Source organism: Balaenoptera ricei, chromosome 16 (assembly GCF_028023285.1).
Source record: "Balaenoptera ricei isolate mBalRic1 chromosome 16, mBalRic1.hap2, whole genome shotgun sequence".
Taxonomy (NCBI): domain Eukaryota; kingdom Metazoa; phylum Chordata; class Mammalia; order Artiodactyla; family Balaenopteridae; genus Balaenoptera; species Balaenoptera ricei.
In genome coordinates this window covers 10,086,349-10,098,480 of record NC_082654.1, presented here as the reverse complement: position 1 = coordinate 10,098,480, position 12,132 = coordinate 10,086,349, and positions in this window count along the sequence as shown.

Sequence of the window (12,132 nt, the reverse complement as noted above, 5' to 3'; positions counted from 1 at the left end):
AGGGCTTCTTCTTCTTTTTTATTTCTTTTTCTCGGAGAACCAGTGGTTTAATGTTTACAGCTCACCACTGCGTATGTGGCACCAAACCCCGCCTGATTGCTCACGTCACATTTTATCAACTCAGTCCTCCCAAATTTCTACCAGCTCTCTCAATTCCTCTGCCATTCCCTGGTAACTATGGGCAGTCAACATACCACGGTTACAGAAGGTACAAGTATCATCTAGAACAGAATCAGATGGGTCCGTTTGGCACGCTGCTTGTCAAACTGTGTTTATAGAATCTCTTTCAGATCCAGGCCCGACACAGGCCTTTACTAGCTAAAAAAATTATCCAGTTCCCCTCCACTCCCCCCTCCCACGTCCCACACCAAGTATGATCATCACATTTTGTAATCTCCAGCGCGCCCTGGGTCTTGTCAGGGGTCCACATATGGACTGAGTTTCTTTTAAACAGGCTAAAGTTTCCCAGCTCTCAATTCCGTCTTGAAGCATCTGATGAGGGTGACAGGCACACACCACTTCCAAGCGAGGCTGCCGAGGGAAAGGACGGGCAGAGCCCCGCAGCTGAAAACCTCTCCTTCTGCGGAACGCTGATTTACAGAATTAAGTTACGACCTGACTGTTTCAACGCATGGTCACAGACTGTGGCAAACCTCTGAGGCTGAAATCTGAGCTGCCGTTCTGCCTCGCGCGTTGTGATTTCTAGCAAGCCTGCTCCAATCGCCCACCCCGCATCTCAGCACGACCTTGCATTTTGGTCAGTTTCCAAGCACCAGGGCTCTCCGCGTAACGAAACATCAAGGCTGGGCTTCAACTGCCTTTCTCCACAAACATTTCTTTATGGTGGTTTTAAAAACCAGAGATAAAGATGACCTTGAAGAGAAGTCTTTATGTAACTCCACTGTCCTCCCTGCTGTTCTGACTCTGTTAGAAATGACGGTTTGGGGCCCTGCCTGTTTCCATAAGACGATGCAAGCCTCTTAAAGCGATAAACCAATCACTCCTTATTAACTTCTCTGTAACTCAATTATTTTGGAAACAAAATGAAGAGACTGGAAAAGCTTACTAAAAATAGTAAGTCAGTGCGTTTCAAGAGCTGGTTTTAAGACAATTAATTACGCAGCAGCAGTAATGTTCTTAACCATCTCTAAAGGATACTATTTGCTCACAGTACTGGAGGAAACCAAGCAAGGACTTTGCCTTAGCTCCGCATTCTAAGCTCATTATGCAGGGTCATTTCGGCCTGGCTGTTTCCTGAGTCTTACCGGGGATGCGCTGAGTGGGACTATGGGAGATGGAAGCCATATTTGGGCCACCTGGGTGTCATATGATAGAAAGAATTCAAGCACATGCCTTCGATGGTTGGTTTCCTTCAATGGGGAGGGAGGTCCCAACACCTACCCGATTTCCCTTGCTATCTGTGAGGATGCACGGGCAGAGAGATTCTGCTTTCAGGGATTCATTGTGCGTGATAAATTTGGGACCCAAAGTGAACACACTCATTCGTATCACAAGTGTTACCGTAATGTTTCACCATCATCCTGTTTCAACACTTCGCTACATAGATGGCTTGCATTTGTTGAGTGCTTGCTGCATACCAGGTGCAAGTCTAAGCACTGTGTGCATATCCACTGTTCTTTTTTAATTGTCGTAAAATGTACACAACATGAAATTTATCATATTAGACCTTTTTAAGTGGACAGCTCTTCGGTGTTAAGTTCATTCACAATGGTGAGCAAGCATCACCTATCTTCAGAACTCATTCATTATCCTTAACAACACACAACTGCTCTTTAAATCCTTATCCCCCATTACAGATGGGGAAACTGCGGCAGAGAGTGGTGCAGTAACTAGTCCAATGTCGCACAGCTCCTAAGTGGCTCTGACTAGGGACAAACACAGGGCCACACACACCCTCTCAACTCTCAGTAGGCTGTGGCCCTGAGAAGGAAAGGACTTGTCCAAAGTCACCCAGACCGTCTGTGGCGGAGCTAGACCCCCATTGTCACCATCTCTTTCTGTCTCAGCATCCTGCCCCAAAAACGACACTTTGAATTCAGAGATGCCTGAATATGGGGGGATACAGGTTGTGAATTAATGTTCTGATATAGAGTTGTGCCCACCTCGAAAAAAGCAGCAGGTTTTATGTCTCTAAACCAGGGCTCAGCAAACTTTTTCTGCAAAAGGCCAGGTAGAAATACTTTAGGCTTCGTGGGCCATATCTCTGCTGCCACTTTTCAACCCTGCAGTTGTAGCACAAGGAGCCACAGATGATCCTGAAGTGAATGGGTGTGGCTGTGTTCCGATAAAACTTGGATTTATGGACACTGAAATTTGAATTTCACATAACTTTTATTGTGGTAAAATAGACATAACATAAATTGACCATTTTTAAGGGCACAGTTCAGGGGCATTAAGTACATTCACATTGTGTACAACCATCACCACCATCCACCTCCAGAACTTTTTCATCAACCCCAACTGAAACTCCATGCCAACTAAACAATAACTTGCCCCTCCCCCTCCCCCAGCCCCTGGCAATGACACTGCTACTCTCCGTCCCTATGAGTTTGACTACTGCAGGTACCCCATGTAAGTGGAATCACACAACGTTTATCCCTTTGTGTCTGGCTTATTTCACTGAGCGTAATGTGAATTTCATACAATTTTTGCATGTCACATAATATTATTCTTCTTTGGACTTTTTCAATGATTGAAAAATGTAAAAACCCTTTCTTACCTCACCAGCTATACAAAAGCTAGATGTGACCCGTGGGCCACAGTCTGCCATCCCCTGATCTAAAGGAGGTTTTCACAAATACAAGTCTGACCGTCTGCTCTTTACCAATTCCTAAACTAAGGCACAGAGAGTCCAAGCGACCTGCCTGTGGCAACACAGCTACAAAGTGGCCAGATTCAAATCGGAAGCTGGGAATCCACACCCCCAGTTTGGTACTTGAACAAAGAAGTAAAGTTCAGATCCCTGAGTTTTTTCCCCCAAAGTGGTTCCATGCTGAGTGATTCGGTAGCAGTTACATCGTTGCTGGGGAACACACAGAGGAGGTCCCTCCCAGCCGCCCACCCTGGAGGCGGGCTGGCAACGCATTAGACACTCTGTTTGAGAAGAAATGTCAAGTACGCACTCATCCTTCCGACTGTCATTCAAGTCAGACACACTGGGCCAGACAGTGAATAGTCAGCTTTATTCACTCAAACCCTCCTTTCACTGGAACATGCATTACTTTTATATACGGTGACTTGCCACATGCTTAAAAGACACATTTTGAAGAATAACAAATGTTCCTCTGTTCCTTTCTAGTGGCCCAGGAGATCTGGGGTTTACAACACCAGGTTCTCAGCAAACCCAGCCTTCTCCTGGCTTTCTTCGCCTCAGTCAGCCAGAACTCACACACGTGGGCTTTCCTTCAGGCAGCCCCTGTTGGCGGGACCCTGTGGGAGGGTGGAGGTCGGCCTCACCCACGCCTGCGCAGTGACCAGAGCACGCTGATTGCTTGAGTTGGGTTGTGAATGTAGTCCGACAGCCTGTACTTCTAGGTCAGTGCCGGTGAGAAGGGCAGGCAGAGCTTATGTGCAGGAAAATAAATAGTTCAGGTTCATTTTCAACAGCTGCCTTTCGAAATCTGGAAACAGAGACCCCAGGGCAGGGGCAGAGGCATGACTATCTTTCGCTGTGTCTTCCAAGTGGTCTCACTCATTCCTTTTCACAGCTGCCCGCCCCAGGTGTCGAGATAGCAGATCTCTCACTGGACGGTGCTTGTTCCCGGGGTCTTGGCTCAGCCTCCATGGTTTCGGAGCAACCTTCCCTCTGTGACATCATAAAGTGAATCCCTGGAGCAAAGTGTCCCCCAGGCCTCCGCTCAAGCAGAACACGAGCTTTCCATTTTCATTTAACTATTGCATCACTTTTGATTGACAGGCCTGGCTGGTTCTATGGAAACTGATAAGGAAGTACTATTGGAAGCTCCTACCTGGAGCTTGAGCCTTGGGAAAGCCTACAGATAAATATAATTTTGGATCAGTTTTTTGTAATTTGTAACCAACCAAGAATCCTTATTTACAACAAACTTCATCTTTGGGACAAAAATGAATGGCTGGGAGAACTCTTTCTTCAGTAATTCTAGTTCACTGCAACTTCCAAATTGGATGAACTACATGATCAATGAAACCGTCATTACCATAATGAAGAGAAGAAGGAGAAGCAGCACAGTGGCTGCTAATTTGGCAGCTATAAAATGAACATGGTCACACAGTCCTGGAAGGCGTTCACTCTGCAGGAACGCCTGTGCAAGCCAACCACTGCGATGGTTGCTCAATGGGATCCAAAGATGAGATTACCCTGCAGAGGGGCTGCGATCCACAAGGGGAGATAATGCTCGCACACTGATAACCCTAACACAATGCCAAGTGTACTGGAGAGCGGCGGGTCAAGTGCTCTGGGGGCTCAGGGAAGGGGATATGGCCTCAAGCCTGAGGAGGAGTAAGTCAAGACAGTTTAAAGCCTGCAGGTGTCTTCAGAGCCCTTTTCTGGCAGTCACTGTACTCTGACCACCTCTGGTTTCTGGACCTAGGGTGTTGCTTTGTTCCTCATGACCAGGCTTCTTCACACCTTGCTGTCCCTGCAGGGCCCCAGCTCATTCCCTTGGCCCAGGGCTCTCAGCTGATCCCCCAAGTTCTCCGATTAGAGTGTCACCTTGCCCGCCCGTCGGGTATCCCAGGGGTGGAGTCCAGATACAGAACCACAGTCCCCGGGGACCCAAGCCTACACCTCCATGTGCGGGAATGTCAACAGGCACCCCATAAGAAACGGCTGCCCCTGCAGGACTCGTGTTGGTGCCTTCTGGAAGCTCCACCAGCCTGGGGTACAGCCCTGGTACCCAAAGCACAGGCCTCATCTCTGACCTCTCCATCCACAGGGCCTGGTGAGCCGCAGGTGCCCCAGAAAAGAGAAATGGATCATAGCAGGTCATCAACAACCTGGCACTGGGAGAGATGAAAGCAAACCGCAGTGGAACCAGATGATCTGGAACCTCAACAGAAAGAGCAGGGCTGGAGGGTCAAATTTGCGAGGTCAAGTGCTTGAGCTTTTCCATTTCCATTGTGATTAAACAGAAACTTTTGTATATTATACTGTATACTTCCCTGATGTTTTTAAGGAGAATTTTGACAAATTTGGTGGCAGAAAAAAATAAAACTTCTGTATAGAGATCATAATCAAAATTAAATGTCAAATCAGGAAAGTGTTTTATAAAATATATAATAGAGGGTACAATCTTTATGACACAAGAAGAAACAGATGCCCAATTTTTTTTAATGGCAAAAACATGAAGGTGAAATTCTTATAGAAGAAATAGAAATGACTCATACATAGTAAAAAAAAAAAAAAAAAAAAAAATTCAACCTCCCTAGTAATCAAAGAATGTGATAATATTAAAGCAACTTTCAGACACAATTTTTCACCTATCAGAAGGTTTAAGAAACCAATGGGATGCCTTTTTAGCAAGTTGTAGGGAAAAAAAAAAGCCATATACTTCTGGTGGGACTGAAATTTGGTCAAGCTTCCTAGATGGCAGCCTTTGATATATGTCAAACATCTTTTTAAAATATCTTTTGCTTTTGTCCCAGCAACTTTACATGGAAAGACATATGGGTGTGTACAAAAATTTATTTATAAAGCACATTCACTGCATCATGGCTCATAATAGTGAAAGACAGGAAACCATCTAAAGGGCCAAGAGTGAATTAACTAAAAATAAAGAGCCAAATCATACAATAGAACATAATCATTAAACTTTAGGAAAAAATTTAGAGACATGAAAAAACGTTCACAGTAAATTCAGTGAAGGAAAGCATATTGCAAAACAGTGTGGTATTGTGACATTTGTGTAAAAAAAAAAAATCCCAACTTGTATCTATAAAGAAAATCATCTGGAAAAGTGCACTCCAAGGTGTTAATGGAGGTTGTTTTTGAATAGGTGGAATTGTCTGATTTTTTTCTTTTTCTCCGTTTATATTATCTGATTTTTCTGCAACAATCATTTATTTTTATAAAGAAAAAAGATTATTTTGATGATAAAAACATATACACACATATAAAAACATATACACACATATAAGAACATATACACACATATAAAAACATATAAAAACATATATAAACAAGACTGGGAAAAAAATATTTGCAGCAAAGACCCTTTCCAGTGCCTGCCTGCTGCTCTTTTGCTCGTGTTGGTTTAATATTTTTGGATTTTGCTTTCTTTCCTTCGGAACACGCTAGACATCGCTCCATTGTCTTCTCTTAATGAGTCTGGGACACCTGACTTTTTTCCCCTTGTAGGCTTCTTCTGCCTGAATGTCTGAGAAGTCTTTGTTTATCCTCCAAGTTCAATATCTTAACCAGGATACAGCTTAATGTCAGCACTTACATGTTTTTCTTCTGTGCCCTTTTGATCTACAGGTTTGTATTTCATTTCTGATGATTTCTCTCTGAGTGGTGTGTTCCCTATTTCATCTGTTGAGTCTCTAATTCAGAGACATCAATTATTTTATTGGATCATCTTTGTCCTTTATTGCTGTATCTCCTCTAACCTATTTTACTCTTTGCCTTTTTCCTGTGTATTTATCATGAATAATTTCAGTAATTCTTCCTTGTCAGTAATTTGATTTTTCAGTGGTGCCTTTATTATTCCTTACTTCTAATGTATTAAGTCATCAAAATTGTTTTTTAAACTTAGTGTGTTTCCTTTGCTCTGAAATCTTTTAAAACCTCATTCTATTATTTCACATCATCCCACTTTTGAGGTTTTGTCTTACTGAATTAATAATCTTATTAAGTTCTATTATCCAAAATGTTCATAGGTAGTTCCTGGAATATGTTTTCATCCAGGAAAGGCCCTTCATCTATTTTTTTTTTTCCTGCTATGTTCCCTTTCTTTCATTTGTTGTTGTTGTTTGCTATCATGAGTTTGCATGATGGCTGCACTGTTCAAGTTTAATGACTGCAGCTCTGTGTGCATCTGTTTACTCTGAATACCAGGGGAATTTTCCTTTACACCCTTTTCACGTTATCTGGGTCTCACTGTCCTGTAGGCTACAGTGTAGTGACGGATTTTACTAAACTCTCCACTCTCCTATGGTCCGGGGATACAGAGATGGGGAAGGGGCCAGTCACGGGCAGGGAGCACGGCCAGTAGCTTTCTCTTGGAAGTCAGGGCTCTGCTCCCTCTTCTGGGATGCCACTACACATCATAAATTAAGGTCCACTCCATCCAGCCAAGGCTGTATCACACTTCTGTGGTTCTTGGCTTCCTGCACAGTTGCAATCCTTGGCAACTCCTAATCTCCCCCAAGGTTTGAAGGTGACATTTAGGGCCTTCCAAACTCAAGGGATCTTTTCACAGTGCTACCTACTCGTGTCTTCTCTGCTAGAGATGCTGTTTCTCTCTAAATTGAAGAGTATTAGTAAAAACGCTGAATTTTATCCAACCTCTTTCTTTTCTTGGAGAGAGAGTTTGGGACTCAGGAGCTGCACTACATTAGAATTTTCTGGTTCTTTACACAGTCATGACTTTTCTAGACACAAAGGTAATTCCTTGTTTGGTTACTATTTACCTTTATTTGCTGTTGTTTCGCTTTTTTAATTTTTGTGTGTTTACTAATTTGTTTATTTCATTAGGAATCGGGAAAGATGTATATCCTTCTACCTTCTTCAGCTAGAAGTCCCTCCCTACCTTCTTAAGCAAAATATTGTATATTGAACATAAGCTTTTTGATGATTAGGGACTTCACTGAGATCAAAATCAGGGGAATGTTCCTTAGATGTGTCTGCAACTCCAGGGGTTAATGGGAGGTAGAAGAGTGAGAATCCTATGACAGGACCCAATCCTTGATACTGGTAGTTTCTCGTTCCTTTTCCTCTGTCTCATAAAGGTGAGATTAGCCTATAAAGCCACATGCCTCTCTGACCAGTGGGAAAAAGTGTACTTCCCGTAAAACCAAATTCATTGAAAAAGTCAAGAGGAAGAAACCTCATTCCAAGGGGTTTTCCCATCGTCTTCACTCTTGCTTTCAGGTCCTTTGATGAGTCACTGCTATTGAGGAATGATCAGTGCTGCTGATCTAAGTCACATGACCAAAGCACCACCCGGTCAGCTTTCCTGCCGAAGCACAAGCAGGTAAGTCTCAGCATTTTGAGATTCTAGGATGGAGGCTCTACCAGTTAAGGTTTCTTGGTTGTGGGCAACAGAGAACAACTCTGGTAACTTAAGCAGAAAAAGAATTCACATAGAATTACGGGGTACCCCACATATTCAAAGAAAGACTGAGTACCCAGACCCAGAAAAGAGGACCAAGGCAGCTCCAGGAACCTGTGAGGGAGGACGCAGAGGATGGTCCCTTCTCGGCGTTGCTGTTGAAATAAATCAGCACCAACCAGTCCCAGGGTCACTCTACTCAAGACTTAAGGTCACGGAGAGAGAGCCTGCTTGGTCCATCACTTGACTAAGCAAGAGAAGAGCACCTGGGAAGGTAGTTCTCCAAAGCAACACCAAGTTTCTGCTAACAAAAGAAGGGCACCTGGATGGCAGGGCAGGCAGAATCCTTGGCTGTTTATAAACTGAATAGCGGAAGATGATGGTTCTCCTGGTGCAACACCAGCAGGCCATTTTCCCTTAGAAACACATGTGACTTTTCGTGAAATCACACACACACACACACGTACACACATGCACACACACACCAATAAAACTGCACTCTTCGTATGATACTATGTGATGGGTCAACTTTTCTCAGAAAATTCTAAGCTTTAATAAAATTTTATCGCCTGAATAACACACTCTGCAGCTTAGGTTAAAGCAGGAAGCGACTCTGAAGGGAGAGATAAGTTTAAAACCCACTAACCTTGTCTTTATAAGGGAAAATGCAAAACCACCGTTTAGCGTCAGGGTAGCTTGCCCATGTGAAGATAAGCCAACACTTCTGTAGAGGAAAGAACCAGTCAGAGGCAAAACAGCTGATCCATCAGCCTTGCTACTCAAAGTGTGGTCTGCAGACCAGGAGCATCTGTATCACCTGGGAGCTTATTAAAAATGCAGAATCCCAGGCCCCACCCCAGACCTACTGAGTCAGAATCTGCATTTTAACAAGACTGTCAGGTGACCTGTGCAAACATGAAAGTTTGAGAAGCACAGATTGAGTACAAACTCTTAAGTCAAACTGCCTGGGTTAGCGTGTAGTTGATGTGGGAAAACTCTTCAGAGAAGCAGCTCAGCTAATGAATACAGATCAGAAAGACAAGATTAGAAGTCAATGTGTTGCCATCCCCTATGATACAATGGACCTTAACAGCATTCGTCGAAGGCCGCTAAGACAGATGAAAGAGGGACGGGAGCGGGGTCATGAAGTGACCAGGCTGACACCACCTGAACCCACAGAACAATCTCCACATCATTACGAACTGAATCACCAGACAGCCCGTGTAATAGAGAGGAGGAGTGGTACCCATGAAGGATTCTTTCCAGAAAATTAAACCTGAATGGAATCCCACTTCTCACTCCCAGTTTAAAGGAAATATAAGGGGCAGAGGAACATGTTAAATGATATCACCAAGATATAAACAGCAAAATCCAGAATATTTTACCAGTAAATGACATGGGGGGAAAAGTGGGCCACAGTTATAGGTTAGAAGATAAAAAACATCAACCAAATGCAATGTTTGGTGGTCGCACCCTGATTCAAACATACTAACTGCCAAAGGGCATTTTGGAGGCAATCAGGGAAAACTGAACTTGGATCAAGTATTGGATGATATAAAGGAATATTTTGGGGGGGTTATAGTACTACAGTCATATAAAAAGGAAAAGAAGTCCTCATCTATTACATAAACTCATTAAAGTATTTACAAGTGGAATGATATGATACCCAGGAATGAAATATTCCAGAAAACAACAACAAATGCGGGGAAGAAAGATAAAACAAGGTGGCAGAATGTTGACCATTGTTGAAGTGGATGAGGAACACAGAGATATTCATTGTGCAATTCTCTCTACTTTTGTATGTGTTTGAAATTTTCTGAAATAAAAACTTTAAAAAAACAAATAAACAAACATACCTGTCTGGGCTCGTATCTTGGCTCCAACACTCCCTGGCTGTGTGAGCAAGGGAAAGTTACTGAACCTCTCTGGGCCTCAATGTCCCCATTTATAAAATAACAATAATGACAGTACCTGCCTCATAGGCTTGCTGTGAGGATTCAGGAGGCAAAACATGTAAAGTATATTCAAAAATATCTGGCACATAGTCAGCACTCAATAAACATCCACCATTGATTCAATATTTATGTATTAGCTCAGGTCCTGCACAGCAACAGACTAAGAAAAGGCAATAAAATAAAAGCCCTGAGTCAATAAAATCTTTCAAAGACAAAGGTCTTTATGGGAACATTAGCAAATATACAGCAACTATCAGCTTGTCCTGATTCTGCTTGAAAGCAGAGGGACTTTAACTCACCATCCACTGTCAACAAGAAGATAATAAGCACCGTCTCCACATGCTAATTCCAAGTAGTTGTAAAACTCTTCTGGTCCTTACTCCATGCTCAGAAATTAGGTGGCTGCAGAATCCACAGAATGCTTCTAGAAGGTCATCTCGTGCTATTTTTCTCTATTGAGCTTTCATAGCTGCGACGTCTCAGTTTTTAAAGTCAAGATGGTCCTTTCTAGAGAACGGTCACCACCACACAACCCCAGACACGTGGCTCTAACTAAATGTGCCCCGGAGTCAGCTGGAGGCCTTGGTACACGGCAGACTGCTGACAGACGCAGTCCTGAGGCTCTACCTTCCGGTGGCGACACCGAGGCTTTAAATGACTGCGTCCGTTAAAGGAGCCTCCGTTTTTGCAACTGTCAAACGGGCATAAAAACATCTACCCGACGAGATCCTTTGAGGATTAAGTGAGTTGACAGGCCTGTAAAGCACTCACTCCCGGGAAGATTCTTGGTGACAGCTAGTTCCTTCTCAGGGGTGATTTCTTCCCCTCCTCAGCCTTTCCCCACCATCCTCTCTTGCTCTGAGAAGAAACCCCTCATTGCGCTCCCCATCGGCCTTCACTCTGGTGCCTCCTTTTCTATTTCCCACCGACCAAGGGGGCACCTTCAGGGCCAGCATCTCCCCGCAGCGCCTCTGCTCGGCCATCTCCCTGCACCCAAGCACGCTTCCGACGGCCCGGCAGCCCCTGGTCCTGGCGCGTCTGCCCTGAGCCTGAAGAACAGGAGCTCTGAAAGACGCTTCAAAGCGGGTCTTCTCACCACGGACCACTAGCCCCCGACTCACACTTTAACATTTCCAGTGCAGGCCCAGTCACACCTCACCCTACGAGATGTGCCTGAAATGTGTGAACCCCAAATGGGGACACGCATTTGACTCCTTTGCCAAGAACGTTCTCATTCCCTTTGAAAGAAAGGGAAAGAACGAAATAAATGATTTCTGGTTCTCCAGCCCGTATCCTAGAGGAAACTGTTGTCGCATAAATTACGAGAAGACACTGAGGCCCAAGGCCTGGTGGTACCAAGGGTGGGGTAACAGGGAACGGGTGCCAGCACTGCTGGGTGGGGGAAGTGGGGCGCTCTCGTTCCACCTTCTCTCAGGATGGGGTGCGCATTCTCTTCTGTTTTTAGAATATTCCAGAGGCCTCAGTGCACTCATAGTCTCAGCAACGTGTCCACCCTCCAGTAGACACTAGAGCGCCAGCTGGGGGACCAGATGGTGTGGGATCTGGCCTGGGTGGCCCGAGGAGGTGGAGCTGGTCCCTGTCCCTGACCCCTGCAGCACGGTGCAGCCCACGTGGCAGTAATACGACACCCAAAGTCACACAAACAGTTGACATATGACTGAGAGCAGAGACCAAGGCAGGGTAAGAGAGGCCCAAACTCCCACGGTCCCAGTACATCCCCTGGAGTTCTGCGCTTGACCCCTCGCCGATGGGCTGAGTGCCCCCAGCAGCCTGGCTGGGCCCGTGGGCAAGAGAGTTGGCCTCAGGCTCAGACCAGCAGATTGAACAGACCACAAGGGCATCTTCTGCGCTGGGTCATTAGCACAGCAAGGCCACAGCCCCTTCTC